At 41.3% G+C, this 13,645-nt stretch overlaps 1 protein-coding gene and 2 long non-coding RNA genes across 7 annotated transcripts in view; all 3 read left to right on the forward strand.

The window, feature by feature from the left end:
• Positions 1–13,645, forward strand: part of LOC125965642 (uncharacterized) — a 73,455-nt gene that overhangs the window by 31,465 nt on the left and 28,345 nt on the right. The gene's annotated exons all lie outside the window — the stretch shown is intronic.
• LOC117201281 (uncharacterized) lies at positions 22–8,324 on the forward strand. Its single transcript, XR_004483275.2, has 3 exons — positions 22–248; positions 2,493–2,605; positions 4,850–8,324. It is a non-coding gene; the product is annotated as an uncharacterized LOC117201281 (long non-coding RNA).
• Positions 11,540–13,645, forward strand: part of VAMP4 (vesicle associated membrane protein 4) — a 30,451-nt gene continuing 28,345 nt past the window's right edge. Inside the window, exons 1-2 of one of the 5 annotated variants that reach the window (XM_049716161.1) lie at positions 11,540–11,832; positions 12,365–12,595. The gene's annotated coding sequence lies outside the window, so the exon portion shown is untranslated. The remainder of the gene's footprint in view (positions 11,833–12,364; positions 12,596–13,645) is intronic. The other 4 variants (XM_033428079.2, XR_007479764.1, XM_049716164.1 and 1 more) reach the window with 4 other exon arrangements.

Consider the following 13,645-nt stretch of genomic DNA (forward strand, 5'->3'; position numbering starts at 1 on the left):
GCCTCACGCCGGTGGCTTCGTCGCAGGCGCCGCGCTTTTATTTACTTGAGCCGGAGCGGAGAGGGGCGGCGCCAAGGGCCGGAGGCAGGGCGGGAGCTGGGCTGTCCCGGTCCCAGGCTTACGTCGGAGCACCGAGCGGGGGCAGCCTTCTCAGCTCTGGGCTTTCAGCCTTGGAAGAGAGCTCCCGGGTCCCAGGCTGTTTGTTCCTTTCGTCTCTGAGCTCCCATTCTGATCACGAGCCACATAAGGTCTGAACGCTGACGGCGGTGGGCACACTGGAGGAGGGGGGCCTCGGAAAAGGAAAACTTGTAGATTAGAAGGAAGTGAGGCAAGGGATGAGTAGAGCCAGTCCATAGCAGAAGAAAGCTGCCCAACCCAGCTCTATCTTCTGCATATCCCGCCCCACCCCCGTCTTACTTTAACCACTTTACTTGTACAATTCAGGTTTAATTTGGAGGAAAGTAGCACTTAGCTGTGCTCAGCTTTTAGGTTCTTAGTTTCCCGAGCAGGGATTTAAGCTGGGACCCCAGCAGTGAGAGCGCCTAGTCCTAACCACTGGACTGCCAGAGAATTCCCAGGGTTTCACTGTTAATAATGTAACAACATGGAAATTCAGGGGAAAAGAATAACAACCAGTTATTCAGAAGTGCGTCCTCTCCCTCTTCCTCCTTGCCTCAAAGCACAGTGTGCAAAACTTAAGGCTCATTTTGGTAATTGGCCTCCTCAGGTTGTCATTTGGATGTCATCTGAAAGTAGTACTTGGGACTTCCCTGGTAGTGCAGTGGTTAAGAATCCGCCTGCCAATGCAGGGGACACGGGTTCGAGCCCTGGTCCGGGAAGATCCCACATGCCGTGGAACAACTAAGCCCGCGAGCCACAACTACTGAAGCCTGTGTGCCTAGAGCCCATGCTCTGCAACAAGAGAAGCCACTGCAATGAGAAGCCCGCGCACCACAATGAAGAGTAGCCCCCGCTCACTGCAACTAGGGAAAGCCTGCGTGCAGCAACGAAGACCCAAAGCAGCCAAAAAATAAATTAATTTTTTTAAAAAAAGAAAGAAACCTCCTAGTATCCTTGGGGCCATCCACTGTTTGGCGAAGAGGATGAAATACTTAAATCAGGGAACTCTTGAAGACCATGGATAGAATTCAGAGGGTCTGTGAACTTGGATGGGAAAGAAATTACATCTTTATTTTCAGTAATCTCTAACAGATATTAGCATTTTCTTCAACTATAAAATGGAGCCCCCCAAAACCCTCAGCAGTTCTAGTGATGGGAATCACTAAGATTTTCATATCACATTACAACCATAGATATCTTGAAATATTGTTTATGCTATTACTAATTCAAAATCATGGTAGATGTTAGGCCTGGCGCTAGATTTTATTTAATGAGTTAATATATCTTAGTGTATCACAAATTTTCTTTTAAAATATTTTATAGCATTATAAATTTCCTTCCTTTGTAATTCTGTATTTTGATGCATTTAGAGATATTATTTTAATAAGAGGTTCCTAGATTTCACTAGATTGCCAAGGTTCTTGGTACATAATGTGTATGCACAGTGCCTGTCACTTAATAGGAGGGCCATGAAGGATGCTTCATGGTCACGAGAATTTTTCCTGTGCTTTTGGTGCTGCCTTAAATCTATCATTACGTAAAGAATAAACCACAGAGGCCGGCTTAGTCCATAGAGAAAACTTGACTACATTTTTAAAAAACATTGTTAGGGAAAGATTTATTATTTCACTTTTTTTTCATCCTCTGAAGAAAGTTTGAAATGTATCTATTCAAGGTATTTTGATGACATAATTTCATTCCTTCTAAGTAACTGCTCATATGCCATTTGTGACCATAGAACCTAAAGCAGGGAACTATGATAATGGAGCCCTTGTGATTTGCGATGTCAGTGAAGTGTGACTGTGACTCTGAGACCAACTTTATGGATTGTGTTATAGGCTTTGAAATGAGTGTGAACAGAGGATGTGATCATTTCTTTGCTTAAAAAAAAGATTAAAAATGAAAAATGAATAATTCACTGCTGTAATAAAGGAAAATAGGAATGATAAATGTGTATGTATCATGCATAAAAAGGTTTAGATACAGCCTATATATAAAGAGAAATATAAAGTAAAAGGAGACCCTACTTTTCTTTCTACCAACTCTGTAATATGTGGCCAAAGGGGAGCTGACCCAAGTATTTCTGAATAAACGATGCTGATTGAATGTGCCTTCATTGCCTGAAGAAACCAGGATCTTCTCACTCTGGCTCACCACCCAGCCAGAGCCTATAATAAGTAATGCACTCTAACTACCCGCTTGTATGTGGGAGGACTTGAGAAACTCTCCCTTTCAGAAACCCCTCCCTCCCATTTTCTTGTGTAGTCACTGCAAGTGAGCTTATCTCTTTATAGTAGTTTAAGAGTAGCTTGAATATAGTTCTACTTTCAGGTCTGACGGAGTAAATTGAGCCACACCAATTCTCCCTCTAGGAATAAATGGAAAAGCCAGATAAGTACCAAAAGCATCTCTATAAAGCAATCCAAGTGCTGTGGGAGCAACAAGACTAGAGGAACCAAGATTCCAGAGGAGGAACTGCAAAATGGTGAGCTTTTTCCTTTGCCAGCTGGAGGTGCTTATAGATTCTGGGTACAAGGCAAGATGTTGAGCATCGGGGCTTCGCCTGGGTCAAGGGTCATTGTTGGGGAACAAAACAAAAAAAGCACTTACATTTTGGGTTCTCACAGGACTGAAGAGACAAAGCTGCAATCTTGGAGAGCCAGGATTTCAGGGAGAAGAGAAGAGTGAATAACTGAGCGACACAGATGGTTTCCCCACAAAATTTTGCTGAATGCTGAAGCTACTTGGGGTGGGAGGTTAGGATGAGAAAATCACTGTTTTTCAGAAGCTTTCTGCTTAGCATCTTTATCTATCCAGCAGAGATGAGAGTGATTCCACTTTGGAGAGGGATAACATCACATAGATGTTCTTTCTTATACTCAATTTTTTTCTTTTTCTTTTTTTTTTTTTTGCTACACGTGCAGCTTGTGGAATCTTAGTTCTTCCATCAGGGATTGAACCCACACCCTTAGCAGTGAAAGCGCAGTCCTAACCGCTGGATGGCCAGGGAATTCCCTCTACTCAATTTTTAATACTTGGTTATTTTATATTCAATAGTCAATAGCGAATGAATATCAAAAACTATTAGGTATACCAAGAGATAAGAGTCATATCACCAAAATCCAAGAAAAAAATAGATAATAGAAACCAGTAATTCGGGTATTAGATTAGCAGACAAGGACTTTGATTAAAATATTTTTAAAATATGATAAAAAGATAGAGAATTTCCCCAGGGAATTAGATCTAGTTTTAATGGAAATTCTGGAACCAAAAAATACAATAACTGAAATCAAGAGTAGCCTGAAAATCAAGAGCAGGTAGGGAAATATGTCTGTGCACATAGATGCTGACACAGGCTCGGGATGTGACTCAGTTGCATCTCTGGAGCCCTGTGTCAGTGCCGGAACCCTGAGATCTAGTGCAGCCTCAAAGGATTTGCGCACACGTTTAAAAAAAAAGAAAAACTTTTAAAATGTAAACACACATTTTTCTTCAAGAGTATACTCTTAGAACTGTGTTGCAGTAAACAAGTTTCAAAACATAATGATGAGTTCTTTGGTCACAAAAACTTCCTCAAGAATTCTCTCAAAATAATTCTAAGCACAGGTCCATTATTAAATTTACTACCATGACATTTTAGAAAATAGTTGCAAAACTTGTTATTTATCTGTAAAGGATTGAGGGAGAAAGGCAGCACGGTGATTGCCAAAAACTTTTCTTAAAATTATTCCATAGGGATGATTGTCATTGAGCTTGAGGCCAGTTAGATTTCCCACAGTTAATCTCATATGCCATGGTTCGGACCTGGACCTTCCTGACATTGAGGCATTCACTGTAATGTAAGCTAACATGATGAATTCAGAGTCACAGAAAAGATGCTATGAAGTTTTCTGGTTAAATAATTGTTTTTCTTTTAAAATGGGGGAGAGTTGGATGCTTAATAAACTCAAAATAACAACATAACCAGAGCCGGAAGGAAAACTGTTCTATTATTAATTATTAAAAGAGACGTCATCTACTACAACATAGGGAAAAACTGAATATGATACAGCAAGCTATGGATGACTTAGAAAGGTGTTTTCCAGTTAACTTTTTTTTTAAATTAAAGCATTTTGCTTGTTTACACTTCATGAGTAAAATACAAAGAGAGAGTGCCTCCTAGAAATAGATTATGATTTTTTTTCTAATTTATTTTTGGCTGCACTGGGTCTTCATTGCTGCGTGTGGGCTTTCTCTAGTTGCAGAGATCAGGGGCTAGTCTTTGTTGCAGTGCACATGCCTCTCATTGCGGTGACTTTTCTTGTTGTGGAACACGGGCTCTAGGCACTCGGGCTTCAGTAGTTGTGGCTCGCGGGCTTAGAGCCCAGGCTTAGTAATCGTGGCACGCGGGCTTAGTTGTTCCACGACATGTGGGTAGTTGCTCTGCGGCATGTGGGATCTTCCCGGACCAGGGCTTGAACCCGTGTCCCCTGCATTGGCAGGCAGATTCTTAACGACTGTGCCACCAGGGAAGTCCAGATTATGAAATTAAAGTGCACTTCAGGTAAACTGATAAGGTGAAATGACTATGGAATCCCAACATAAACATTTATTTAAATACTTAAAGACAGTGATATTGACTAATTAGACTTGGAATCAAATTGCCTCTGTTTCCTTTCTTCATTTTATTTTTGTAAGTCACAAATTTTCATTTTTCATACTTTTTGTTTTGTTTTGTTTTGTTTTGCAGTACGCGGGCTTCTCACTGTTGTGGCCTTCTCCCGTTGCGGAGCACAGGCTCCGGACGCGCAGGCTCAGCGGCCTTGGCTCACAGGCCTAGCCGCTCCGCGGCATGTGGGATCTTCCCGGACCGGGGCACGAACCTGCATCCCCTGCATCGGCAGGCAGACTCTCAACCACTGCGCCACCAGGGAAGCCCATTTTTCATACTCTTTTTTCTCACTTCTGTTTTCTTGAAATGCCAAAAGAAAATCAATGGCAATAGGCCAAACTCTCACTAGCTAACTTTTAATAATAATAAAACAGTACAGACAAAAGAGCAGGAAATCTTTAAAAATGGAGAAATTGTATATTATCTTGTTTATAAGGTGAACAAAAGAATATGTAAATATTTTACTAAGAGCTTGTGATATTCTTGGAAGACAATAGGAGGTGGAGATTACTCATTCTTTTGCTGCCTGGGAAATGAAACCAGTACTATTGAAAGTAAGTGACTTTGTGAAGGTCAGTAAGCAGGCAAAGTGCTTCTAGGAATCCCACGCACTGGCAATATAAAACATTCTCTCATGTTTTCACTTCCCTTATTTTCTTTTTTCTCTTGTCTTTTCCTCTCATTCAAAAGCAAACTTTAAAAATTAGAATCATCAATAAATATTTATTGTGTGCTTGCTCTGTGCAAGGTACCACGGAGGATAAGAAGGAATCTAAGACAGAGTCCTTGATTTAAAGGAGCAGTCAAAATCACGATTCTAGCCTGATCTTCACAGCTGCTGAGAATTTCCTTTTGTTCACCATTTCACCATGGTTAAAGCAGCTATTCCAAACCGTCTGCATTTTCTTTAAGCTTCCAACTCCAACACTGCTTTCTTGACCCTTCACATAAGACCTTGCTTGCCTTTTACTGATCATTTTGAGTCTATGAGTTTCCTTAACTTCTCTCTTTTCCATTTCAAAATCTCTTTATCTTCATCATCAGTCACTTCTTTCCCCCTTGCCTGCAAGAAGGTATTCTCTCTCCATCTTGCCCAGAACTCCCCTCTGCTACTCTCAAACACTGATCCCCCACCTCTTCAGAGATATCACTCCAATGTCCGTTGGTGTTTTTTCTTTTTTTGATTTGCATTTTCAATCTCATTCTCACACTGGCTCCTTATTCCCCATTCCTAAATATAGTTATTTCTGATGGTACCTTAACCCTATTGCTGCTTTGAGTTTCAACTTCTCTTTACAACTGAATTCCTTGAAAGAGGAATATATAATCTGCATTTCCCCTAAAACTCAACTCTTACAATATGGCTTCCACTTCCACAACGTTACTGAAACACTTCCTGAAGATCAATAGTGGTCTGCGAGTCAACAAATCTGATGGCTTTTTCTAGCCTTCATTCCCCCGACCCCTGCCCCCTCCCCACTCCCTCCCCACCCCCAATTTCTCTGAAGTCTTTGGTGCTAATGACCATTCCTCCTTCTTTTACACTGTCCTGTCTCTACTGTTTTTCTGTGTACTGCTCTGGCCACTTCTTATTGAACACCCCTCATCCTCTCACCCCTAAACACAGACATTCTCCTAAATTCTGCTTTTTTTCCTTATATACACTCTTCTTTGGATTCTTCTTCATAGAGCTAATAGTTGAAGCTGAGGATTCCCATGCTCTGGGAATGCTAAAACACTTTCCCCAAAGAAAAGTGCATTTAAGGGAAGGGGCAGACTTTATCACCTTCCTTTTGTCTTTCCATGGGGTTCACTTAGTTGGCAAGAGAAGTGGGAGGCGAATAGGTCAGAGCTGTCTTAGCAATGGCTAAGATTCCTCTATCTAGGACCATGGCTCCTGCCAGATAGCCCCTCTCCTACAACTGTGGCTCTTGCTTTGTTCTGTTGTCCCTTCTCTTGCCTTTTCGTACCTGGGAATAGTAATGGATTCCTCCTCTTGCTTGTCCTGAGGTGTATCAGCATGTCTGCTTGATTCCATTTGTGGTTTTAATTTACTGTTAGACTCCTACAAGTAATTCAGTTTTGATACTACAGTTCACCTTAGGCAATTCTATTTGCTAAGATATCCATATATGTGTGTGTACATATACGTATATATTCCATTGTTCACTTGAATCTATAATTAACTTTACTCAGTTTTCAATAGTTGCTTAGTCTTGTGTTTCTATGTAAGAATGTGGGTTCTTGGAGGACAAAAAACACTGTTTACCATCCTTATATCACCAGACTTTAACAGAATACTTGTCACATAGCTGATAGATGAATTTATTCACTTTGATATAACACCCAAGATTAACATTACTATCTTCAGCAAGAAATTAAAGTTGTGTTTGACCTTCAACAGACTAAAGCCTCCTTAGTCATATAGGATCATCACAAGACATTAAGCCTGACAGATTCCACCTTTACCATGCTTTAAGAATAAATTGTCTAATTTCTATTTTAAGGGCAAAGCATGCAACCCATTTCAATAAAATATTTATCTCATCTTAATTTAAACTTATAGCTCTGCAATATTTACTAATGTGCCCAATTTTACCATACTCTTACCTTGGACAAATTACATAATTCATCTCAAAGCCTTGGTTTCCACATTGATAAAATGAAAAAAATGATACATGTTATCAGAGGGTTGTTGTGCTGAAATAACATATGCTAATCACTGAACATAGTGTTTAACAAAATGAGCATTTAATAAGTGGTAGCCATGTTTAACTTTCAGAGAAGTAGCAAGTAAATTTATAATACAATTAGAGCATATTACTACACAGGTCTCTGTTGTTGCCATCTTTGTGGGAGGCAACTTCTCCAAGATAAAATGCTTATAACATGTCACATCAATAAACAAGAAGTTAGGAGAGGAACAAAGCATCTCTATGAGTCTATCTTATAATGTTAGATCTAACATTCCATGAGGAAAGCATAGGGGACATTCCATTTTATTACATATTTTTTAACAAAAATTAAACTACCATAGAGTCTATCTTTAAAAACCAGACTCCACTTAACCCACTTGCTCTGTTACTCATTACTGTACATTCTCTCTGTGAACTGTACTCACTGTTGCCACAAAGGACACAACTGGCACTATTGGCAAACTTTGAATATGGAAGCTTTATTAGAAAATAGTATTGTATCAATGTTAAATTTTCTGAATTTGAAAATTGAATCATAGTTATGAAGAGAATGTTCTTGTTCTTAGGAATAGCCACTGAAGTATTTAGGGGTAAGGATACATGATTATGTAACTTTTAAATACTTAGGTGGGGAAAGAGGTGGGGAGAGAATAAAGCAAATGAAGTGAAAAGTTAACAACCCCCCTGAGTTAAGTCGAGTATACTTTCTGGCCCTCTGTTCCTTCATCTACTAGGAGAGAGAGATTGGGCTGAACTCTTTCAGTATTATTCACACTGTGAGCCATGAAATTCAATGAGGAATGGAGCCTGGCATCAGAAAATGTTAACCAGTGAATCTGAATAAAGTGTTTGCAAGAGTTCTTTGTATTTATTCTTTGGTAAGTCTGAGATTCTTTCAAAATCAAAAGTAAAACAAGCTAATTATATTTACATAACACCAAGGCCCTCTGAGCACTAACAGGTTAGCGGCTAACAGGTTAGCTATATGATATACCTGTGTACTTCCTCACCAAAACAGTTGAGCTGTATGCTTATCGAGAGTCAATTTGGGGCTTCCCTGGTGGCGCAGTGGTTGAGAGTCCGCCTGCCGATACAGGGGATACGGGTTCGTGCCCCGGTCCGGGAGAATACCACATGCCGTGGAGCGGCTGGGCCCGTGAGCCATGGCCGCTGAGCCTGCGCGTCCAGAGCCTGTGCTCCGCAATGGGAGAGGCCACAGCAGCGAGAGGCCCGCGTACCGCAAAAGAGTCAATTTGTATTTGTAATCTAAAATATTTATGCCTCTTATTATACTTATGGAATTTAAATATTCAAACCAATGAAATACCAATAAAAAGTTGTTTCCATGAAAACTAAATTGATGAAGGTGAACAACAAATAAATTACTATAGAACAAGATATGGGTAAGAAAAATCTGTAAAACTTTGGAAAAAAATTGTACAAAATCTAGATTGACTTGGCACTCATATTGCTTCAAATGTGTCTTTAAGTTCTTGCTCTGCTATGAAGAAAAAGAAAATGTAAACAAAGTAATTTATAATAAAAACAATGAGGTGCTCCAACAGATTCAGGCTCAGATAAAAGGTCTTAGCCCTACTTCAAAGATTAGTGAGTGAATGTATAATTACACATTTCAGTCAAAAATTTAAAAGTTAAAGTATATCTGCCATTTTTATGACCTATTGCTTTAACTGACTTTTTAAATTAACTGATCAACAATTGGTCTCTATAATCGATCCCAGCCCAAGGACATCTTGCTAAAGGAATTCAATAGATACAAACTCTCCTGCTAGTAAATACTAGTTTGTAGCCAGGAAGTCTGTTATTACCATACTTTTAAGATTTGCATGCTTGCTTGCTCTCCTAGGAGTATTTCCCTCTAAAGGGAGAGCACTGATTGTAGATCTGCTGCTTAACTCCTTCCTTCCCAGTCATTGAAAGATTAAAAATGATATTTCATTGTTTATTTTGATTTACATTTTGACTGATGCTGAACAATTGTTCACAGGCTTATAACTGATTTGTATTTTTTTTCTGCCTCATGGGAGAGAAGATAATAGCAACAAAATATTGAAACCTGGAAAGTATATGAATTAGTGGCAATTATCTTAGCCAACTTGAGAGACAGGAATCCTAAGCAGGTCATGAAGCAACCTAATTCACACAGCTAAACCCCACATAAGGGAATTGAAAGCACCAGATACCTCTGAGCATGGTGTGGGCTAAAAACAGAAGGAATAATAGAAAGCCTATTTAAGAATCAATCAGAAGTCCAGAGATTTAGTCCTCGAAGAAAGGATCTCTGAAAAGAAAGAACAAAGGATCTCTGGCGAGGAGGATATTAGGCCCCACTAAGGGTGAAGGTCTAAAATTGAAAGAGAAATAAGAAAATTAGAGGACCAACATCTGAATAATTGGAACTTAAGAAAGAGAAAATAGTGTAGGAGATAATCAAATAATTCAAATTGGTGAGACTGGAACCCCATTCTGACTTTACGTCCAGTGCTATTTATATTCTTTCAGGATAGCTGGTATATCTGATTCATATTAACTGTAAAAGGACATTTTCTAAGCTTTCAGAAATGTTGGGGATAGTCAGAGACTTTGTTCAGGTGATTAAAGGGTGAGGCTTGCATTAGCCCTCCCCAAACCAATTATACCAAAATATTTGGCAGAACTAAAGAACTATGGTTAAAAAAAACAAAAAGAATGGTTTATTCATGCAAGCTATGCAATGACATGCCAGTACAGCTCAATAATCATATTGCCTTAAGTTCTGTAAGAAGGGCAGAGGCTGTAACTGGCTAAAGCTCTAACTGGCTAAGGCACCAATGCAGGGAAGCAGCCATAGCAAGCAGATATGCAGATATAAAGTCAACTGTGGACAGGAAAACACAAACCAAAAAACTTCTGGGTTATCTGTGGATGGGTAGTCTCATCATCATGCCCAAGCAGAGAAACATACTATAAGCAACTTCCCTTCCAGGTGGACTATTTCAGTCCAAGTCAACCTGGATCCGAGTAGTGGACTCACAGATGGTGAGCGAGTCTAACATCAGGCTTTCAGAAGCTTCAATTGACAACCTATGGCTTACTGTTTCTCAACATCCCAGGCCAATTAAATCAGAAGCTCAGAGTAGTGCGGGGGCATCCATTTCTAAAGCTTTCCAGGTGGTTCAACTCTATGTAATTAACTTGAGAGTCATTGCCCTAGCCAAGGTATCATTCAATTAGTGTTTGTTTGGCTTAAATATGCACTAAATCAAAACACTGTATTAAACAAAGGACCCAAAGATATTTAGTAGAAATGACATGTAGCAAAAAAATGGATAGGAAAAAAATGATAAAACAATCCATCTGGGGCGTGTGTGGGAGGAATGGATAGATAAGACAAACAAGAGAAAGCAAAAACGAAACTGGAATTGTTTTGGATTACTATGCCCAGCCACTGCAGGCTTAAATATGCTACTAACTTGGGGGGAGGGGAGGTAGGCGGTGTCAAGAGAACAGTGGAATGGACGTGCAAGAGTGAATTCCCACCTGAAATCTGAAGGCTCTGGTGTCTGCCTGGTGTCTGGACCCGGTTATTTTAGGTTAGAACTCTACTGCATACAGGGGAAAGAATGAGTCCTTGTCCCAAACCTGTCCAACTAGCTGTGCAACGTCAAGTAAATCTCTTTGGACGAGAGATTCCTAATGTCTAAAATAAAGAGCCTGGATTAGTAACCCTGAAGATCTCTCTCCTGAAGATCTCTCATCAGTCTAACTCTGATGCTATAAACAAGGGATCACACACATCTCCTTACTTCAGAAAAGGCCCAAGACGAGCTGAAGCCGGTCGTCAGGCTTCGAGCCATCCTCATTTTTCTGCTAGGCTTCCTTAGCCCGGGGAATGGACCAGGCACAAAGCACCACGTTATTGAGGCCTCATCAACCCCAGCCAGGAGCAAGCCCTAAGGCGCCCCACCCTGCGTGACTTCTCAGAGCTTCCACCACCTCCCCTGAACTTCCGACCTCCGCTTGGGACCTCGGGAGCCCGCGGCTGTTGTTCCTCCCTTAAAGCACAAAATCATCCCGGGGATCCAAACTTCGCGTCCGCTAGGGCCTCTAGGTAGAGAGCGGAGGGGGGAATCGACTCCCTCGACGATCTCTGCGGCCTGGACCCGCTCCCTCCGCCTGGCGCCAGGCTGCGGAGCGCCGAGCGGCTCGATGAGCGGGGGTGCAGCTGCGGCGGAGCGGCAGGCGCCGGGTCCGCGCCTACTGTTTTCCCCCTCCCCGCTTTCTTCCTCCGCTTCCCACTCCTTCCTCCGCCCGCCCAGTCCTGCCCGCCCCGGAGAGCTGCCCGGAGCTCCCCGGGAGACTCAGGTACGGCCGCCCGCCTGTTCCCGACGGGAAAGGGTGATGTGCGGAGAAAGGAAACGGAGACGAAGTCCCTGCCCCGCCGCCCCCAACGTCCGCGTCGGGCAGGGGGACCGGCCTCGGGGGCAGTGGAGGGAGCCCAGAGTGGGAAAAGGCTGGGGGTCGGACCGGGGTTTCCCAGAGGAAGGGCGACCAGGACAGGGGTGTGCGATGGGGAGCGGTTAAGGGGGAGAAGAATGGAAATTGTAGGGTGCTCTGGGGAAATGGGAAGAGAATAGTGGCGGCGCTGGGGAAGATTGGAGAAGAGTGGGAGGCAGCGCGGACTGCGAGTGGGGATCTTGGGACAGAAAGGACTAGAGTTAGGAGATGTCGGGGGACGTGGCCTGGTGCGACAGATGGGGTGGGAGGGGGGGTGTGAACGGAGCTGCTTGCTGGAGGGATGGATTTGTTTCACCATGAAAAGGTTTGGGAGAGAGAGCACCAACCCCGCTGTGTTTATAATGACCGGAAGGTGAGGTGAATCATTACACTTTGACAGGTTTTGTGAATAACATCTCCAGGCTGTGTCCATCCAAGTCACTTATTTCCGTGAAACTGCACCAAGACTGCTGATGAGAGGTGAGGAAGAGGAGTCAGAAAGGGAACGCAGGCTGGGAAAAGGGAAGCCTCTGCCCAGATTCAAGCTTTTTGTGAAATGAAATACTAGGGGGGTTGGTGTGCTTGTTGTTTGCATAAAGCAAAAAAGAAGCCAACATTTGCTAAACAACAGGTTAGAAGTTTATTACTTGTAAAGCCATTGAATTCAGAACGTACTGCCTCTTCAAAAAATACATACATGAAATTGTAAACGTATGATGATGGCATAAAAAGCGTATGGTGTGTGACATTTTAAAAATGTATTGGTGATGTTGAAATACATCATGAAGGTTCTCTTATTTACATATATACCTAGACACAAACACCTGAATTCATATGTATTTTGTACAGGAGAACTCTTAGGTAGAATATGTATAAATCTAATTTCTGAGCATTGTTTATTTCTACTAGTCATTTGGTGCAAATACCACCATTTACCCTGTGCTTCCTCAAGCACAGTTAATTAATCTGCCTGCTGCTTTGCTGATGGCTTTTATGTTTGTCAGACAGTGATTTCTTGCCTTCATGAAGCTGATTCTTGGATTATGGGACCTGAATTTGGGTTTGCTCATCATTAAACTTGTAGCTTTACTGTATATTTCATAAAGATGTTATGTAAGTTGGCCTGTTATTTGCTTTTGGATATTGAAGCAGACCCTTTGTAGGGTTTAAAATATACATAAAATACAGGTATAATTAAAAGCTCTAGTTCTTCGGTTGCTTACTTTGTCATCTGTTTCTCCATGCATTCTGTAACATTTCTGCATGAATGAATTATTCTGAAATCAAAGTATGAGGAGTAAAATGGGTCAGATGCTGGATGTACGTGACAGAAATATTGTAGAATGAAGAACTCTAGAGCTGTTACTTAGGTAGCAAGTATTTGGTTTTTGTTACAAGTGGTTAAGTTTCTGGTTTGGAAAATTATTTCTTATCAAAGAAAAGTGTATCAATTTGTTTTGATGGGACGTCAACTTAAAATTTTACTTTATTTTGTTTATGAAACTGGACTCTGGGCTTGTTTATTCTTTTTTAAGTGTATGATATTAACCAACAAATGTCTAATTACACTTAAAAATCTTAGAGGTTCTTCTCGTGGAAAGGGAAAGAGGACTGCTGGATTGTTACAGGGAAGTGGTCTTTCTAGAACAGAACTGTATAACCTGATAGACAACTAATTGGA

This window comes from Orcinus orca, chromosome 1 (assembly GCF_937001465.1).
Source record: "Orcinus orca chromosome 1, mOrcOrc1.1, whole genome shotgun sequence".
Lineage (NCBI taxonomy): Eukaryota > Metazoa > Chordata > Mammalia > Artiodactyla > Delphinidae > Orcinus > Orcinus orca.